The sequence below is a fragment of the Silene latifolia genome, chromosome 7, assembly GCF_048544455.1.
Source record: "Silene latifolia isolate original U9 population chromosome 7, ASM4854445v1, whole genome shotgun sequence".
Lineage (NCBI taxonomy): Eukaryota > Viridiplantae > Streptophyta > Magnoliopsida > Caryophyllales > Caryophyllaceae > Silene > Silene latifolia.
The window spans coordinates 34047396-34053153 of NC_133532.1; the positions used below are offsets into that span (position 1 = coordinate 34047396).

The 5758-nt window shown below is 38.3% G+C and overlaps 1 non-coding gene across 1 annotated transcript; it reads left to right on the forward strand.

Annotated features, from left to right (window-relative positions):
* The first annotated feature begins 1347 nt into the window (after nt 1–1347).
* Nucleotides 1348–1454, forward strand: LOC141593273 (small nucleolar RNA R71). Its single transcript, XR_012521373.1, has one exon. It is a non-coding gene; the product is annotated as a small nucleolar RNA R71 (small nucleolar RNA).
* The last annotated feature ends 4304 nt before the right edge of the window (nt 1455–5758 follow it).

Below are 5758 nucleotides of genomic sequence, written 5' to 3' on the forward strand. Positions count from 1 at the left end.
TCACTGCCTAAACACAGCATATTCACATGGCTCATTATGAATGAATCCCTAAATACCAAATCGAAATTATATCGAATAGGGGTTTGTGATGAGGCAACTTGTTGTCTATGTGCACAATCAGAGGAAACACAAGACCATCTTTTCTCGAGGTGTGAATATAGCAGCAAGGTAATTAGGGAATTAAATTCGAAAGGAAAGATGACCATACCTCGGGATAATAGCCTGGAATGGGCTGTACGCAGAAGAGGGACGAAGTTCCAGCGGGGGATCCAAGTGATGGTGATGACGGCGGCGGTATACCACATATGGAATCAACGGAACAAAGCTAGAATTGACGGAATGGTGGAGAGACCTGAGATTGTTGCCCAAAGAATCCTTCATGAAGCACGAATCCGATCTGGGAAGCTCCTCCGGCAACCGATGGCAGCAAGGGACAGAAGATGGTATGAGACGAGATTTGGGGATGCTTGATGGAAGATTGGAGATGGGTAACGGTGGTTGATGAGGTTGAGGAAGGATCATAGCTTGGTTTTTTAATCGCCCGAGGAGTTAGGAAAGGGGATCTGGTTTTGTTGGTGAGATGGAATGAAGATAGAGATAAGGATAGAGTTTTAAGTGGAAAGGAGAGTCGGGTGTCTGGATAACCCGTTTTTGTTTGTACATGGACGATTTTTTACTCAGTTTTTTTAATATCATTCTTACATTTTACCAAAAAAAAAAAAAAAAAAATAATGATATTTAAATCATGTGATTGCACTATTGTTGAGGACACATTTCTGAACACGATTTTGGTTTCTCATGGGAGGTGGGGTGTATGTTTGTTGAGGGTTTTGAACATTTTGGCTTTTGTATGAGAGATTTGGGTGGAATTTGGCGTTTTCATTGTAATAGTTGGAATAAGGGGTACCACTCTTGTATGCTTGAAAAGCATTCACTTGTTCATTTGTTCCCCTACATTCACTTTGGTCATGTCCCAATGTTCCACAATTCTCACATATCCCACTTGGGATTGATGAAGATGCTACCATGGCATTAACATGATGCTTTGGTGATTTCGAGGCTTCTTCAGGTTTAGCCATAGCCTTTTCAATCTTCAAGTTAATGGTATCAATATGAGCACTAAGTTGAGCACCCAATTGAGTAATAGAGTCCACTTCATGCTTTCCTCCTCTAGTAGCCTTGCGAGGTCTACTATATTGTGAATTATGGACCGCCATTTCCTCAATTTTGTTCCAAGTTTGATTATCGTCAACTTCGGTGAACATACCATTTGATCCCATGTTTAGAATGTTTCTTGAGTCTTCATAAAGACCATTCCAAAATTGTTGTACCAAGAACCACTCGCTAAGTCAATGATGAGGACATGAGCGACAAATTCCTTTGAATCGCTCCCAAGCTTCAAACCAAGATTCTTCATCCCTTTGCTTAAAACCTGTAATTTGAGCTCTTAGCATGTTAGTCTATTCCGGAGGGTAGAATTTTTTGTAGAAAGCTAGAGCCAACTTCTTCCAAGAGTCAATTCCAAGAGTAGCTTTATCAAGGCTTTTCAACCATTGTTTTGCGGTGCCAATTAGATAAAAAGGGAATAAGACCCATCGAATTTGGTCTTGAGTTACACCGGTTTGTGAAATAGCATCACAATAGTCACAAAAAGTCTCCATATGGGAATGAGGGTCTTCACTAGGCATCCCCCCAAATTGGCTTTTTTCGACTAATTAGATAAATGCGGATTTAGCAATGAAATTTCCGGTTAAGTGTTGTGGTGGGGGAGTACCATTGGGTAGGTTCTCCTCGGTTGGCACGGAATGTGATGAAAACTTAGGCATTGTGGGTTGATTTTGTGATTGATTTGGTATTGGGTTCTCCTCACCTTCTCTTGCAAAAGGGTTGATGAACTCAATAGTATTTGTTTGAATATCTACAACCTCACCGATACCTCTCAAAGTATTTATAGCAAGTCTTCTATTGGTTATCAAAGTCCTTTCAATCTCGTGATCAATGGGTAACAAGTTACCTTCTGATCTTCTAGACATGCAAAATATCAAACAACTCGAAAACAATTAGAACAAAACAATATTTAGTCCCCGAATTAGCCTATGAATCCTTAACAATATTTAGTCCCCGGCAACGCCGCCATTTTTGGCCGGACTCACTTGGAGCTTAGATTTCGGTTACTTGTCGTTAGGAGCACCTAGACCAAAACAATATTTATAACTTCACAAACAACTCTACTATTAGTAAAGAGGCAAGTAAAGGTCGGATCCCAAGGGACGGGTATTGATGTAGGATTTTCGATTGCAAGTAGCGGTGTCTAGGGTGTCACAATTTTGGTTGATGGAAGAAGATCACTAAACTAAATAGAAATAAAAGTAAACAAGCAAGATGATTAAAATGAGATTTAAACAATTGATTAAAAGCACTAGGGTGTCATGGGGTCATAGGGGATTCATGGGAATTGATCACACAAACATATTCTCAAATTATAAGCAAGCAATTATTATTGTGATGGATCGAGTTGGTTTATATCCTACAATCCTAAGAAGGTTTGGGTCCCGGAGCCGAATCGATTAGATTGTACAACACCTACAAGTCGACTTAATCCTCCGTACTTAACTATATGCATGGTCTAATGAGACTCGAATTGGTTTATGTCTTACAAGTCTCATTGAAAAGATAAGTGATGGGTAAAAAATGCAAGGATTCATAGGCTCGCATTTCATCAAACATAACATGTGCATAAGTTGAGATCACAACAAGCAAGCAAATAAATTATGAAAACATATTAATTTAAGCATGAATCATCCCCCATGTTGGTTTCCCCTAATTACCCATTAACCCTAGTTAAGGAAACTACTCACTCATTATCAAGTTTAACATGTTAACAAGGTTTTCAATCATATTAACAAAGCAAAACATGATGAATAAATGAAGATGATTAACAATAATTAAAAAGGGATTAAGAGAGTTATACCTAATAATGATTCCAAAATAAAGCAAAGAATAATAGAAGTACTTGATGAATGATTGGAAGGTTGTCAATCCCCCAACAATAACCAAAATAATCTTCAATTACCCAAAATAAAAGATGAACAAAAGAGAAATTAAGGAAATGAGATTTGTATTAATATTTGATTAGAAGTTGATTACAAGATTAAAGAGAGATTAGAATAATATAAACTACACTAAATATTGATAAGAAGAACATGATAACCTAATTAGACTAATGGGGTATTTATAGTAGGGATTAGGTACACAAATTAGGGTTTACTAAGGGCTTAAATGACGATTAAGTCCTAGAGGAATCGCTCCTCTCTAGAGAGATGCGAGTCTCCTTTTTGTCGGTCTTTTACAAATATGCGCATCTTTCATGGAGGGAAGAAGAGGACGTGTGGGTCTGTAACACAATCCGAGCGTCCAAGGGTCGGGACGGGCGGATTCTGGGGTGGCTAGACGGGCGGCTTGCTGGCTTGGACGAGCGTCCTGGGAGGCTTCTGGACGGGCGTCCCTATGGGAAGGACGCTCGGATTTTTGCAGTGTTGGACGGGCGTCCTGCCTGGTTGGACGAGCGGATCTCGTCCCAGCCTTCTTTTTCTTCTTTTCTTCTTTCTTCCTCCAATAATCCTCCGGGATCTTGTCAAAGATGCAAGGATTTCTTCATCATTGCTCATCTACTATAATATGAACAAAGGCCTTCTAGTCTTGTCTTTCTCTTTGATGCTTGGTCATTAGATTCGATCAATTTAGCTCTATTTTGCCATAAAAATGCAAGGTTTGCACTCCTCTCCTACCAAGGGAACAAAACCTCAAAGAATATGCAAAACAAAGGACTAAAGATAGTAAATGACCCAAATATGCACTAAAAAGCATAGGAACGAGGCTAATTCGGGGACTAAATATTCTCAAATAATGGTCACATCAAATATCCCCAAACCGAACCTTTGCTCGTCCCGAGTAAAGAGGTGACAAAACTAGGACCCTTATTTAAACTATCCTACTAATATAGCCGACATGAGACAATTAGCGGGTCTCACTCCGCCCATTCAACTTACAACAAGATAACCATGAGGAAGGATGCCTTCTTGCAAGGCAAGGTGGGTCTTGCCAAAATGGCGACACATCCAAGCATTAAAGCACACAAAATCAAGTAATGGATGCATCTACAAAAGAATAGCCACTTTCCTCATCTAAGTGGCGGAAATTATCTAAAGGGGAAGCAATTCAAGGGTACACACTCCTTCATAGATGCAATTTCTTCAAACTACTAAGCCTAGAAGGATACCAATAAATCACCTCCAAGTTGTGTCAAGCTAGGGTACCTTGTCCTCAATCGTTAAATGCTTTTGTCAAGAATAGACTCCCTATGGTGTTAGAAACACTGGAGGATCGCGGAATTTCCCCTCTTGCCTAGACAAGAAGAAGGGTCGTCCCCTCTCTACCATGCACAAAAGTGGATACGATGGATAAAGGGATCGATAGTTTTTGAGTTTCATTTGGGAGTTTGCTTTTGTTGTTGTTTTTCCCCCCAATTTCTTGTGGCTTTTGACATTTGAGAACACTTTCTTTTTGCCATTTCTTTTGATATTTGGCATTTCAATACTTGACAATTTTTCAACTTTTTGCATTTTCTTTTGAACATTTTCAAAGTCACCCCATTTATAGCGAGGGTGCCTTATATTTGAAGCATAGGAGTTTTCATTTTTGTTGCTCCTTCTTTCTTTTCTTTTGATGCAATTGCAAACTTTTTTACTTTTTTTTCATTTCTTGAACTCAAATTTTTGAATAATTTTTGTGCCCATTCCCTTTGATGACAAAATATGGTAGAATATGGATGAATGATGGTTGCATGGTTTCAAGGGTCACCTTGGAATAAACGGTAGCCAAGGAGTTATCACACCACAAGGTATTCTTGACTAGGCCTTAATCCATGGGTCAAAGGATACTAGGATGACACATCCTAGGGTGTTTTACAAGTATTCTAACAAGCAAAGTCTTAAGAAGAAAAAGCATCTACTAGGGCCTATATACACTTGTCAAGCTTCCCAAGTAGACGGTTTCACAAAATTTTTCTAAGATGCAAACTACATGCCATGATGCAACTAACATTTATACATCCTAATGCATATGCTTCTACCAACTATAATGCCAAATAATCTAAATGCACATTCACATTGTTTTTACCGCATCAATCAAAATAAAGCCACATAGTCATTAACATAAAGAGGAAAAAGGATATTGGAAAGATCATACCATGCGGTCTTCAATATTCTCATGTCTCGGATGTGGCGTAGTCAATCAATGTGAACAAGGGTGAACAAACACAATATATACAAGTCTATACTAAAAAGGAAATGAACATGTTTTTGATTTTTTTCAATTTTTCAAATTTTTTGGATTTTTCGAAATTTTTGATTTTTTTGGATTTTGAATAAAAGTCTAGTTAGAATTTCCCATCCCCACACTAGTATGGGCATTGTCCTCAATTGCCAATACGATAGGAAATTATGCAATGAAATGCATGATTTCTAAACTAAATGCAAACTACACTAAGCTACACTACATGATGCATGTGTTTTTGTTATGGCGGAGAGCATAATTTAAATTAGCTCCCAATGCATATGCATGGACTTCCCCAAACCAAAATAGACATTATTTCTAACATCTTGAATTTCGGGGTAGTTCATGCACATGGAATGCAATGCATGAAACTACAAATTGTTATTTTGGATTTTATAAGTGGGAACAATAAAAAGAACACCTT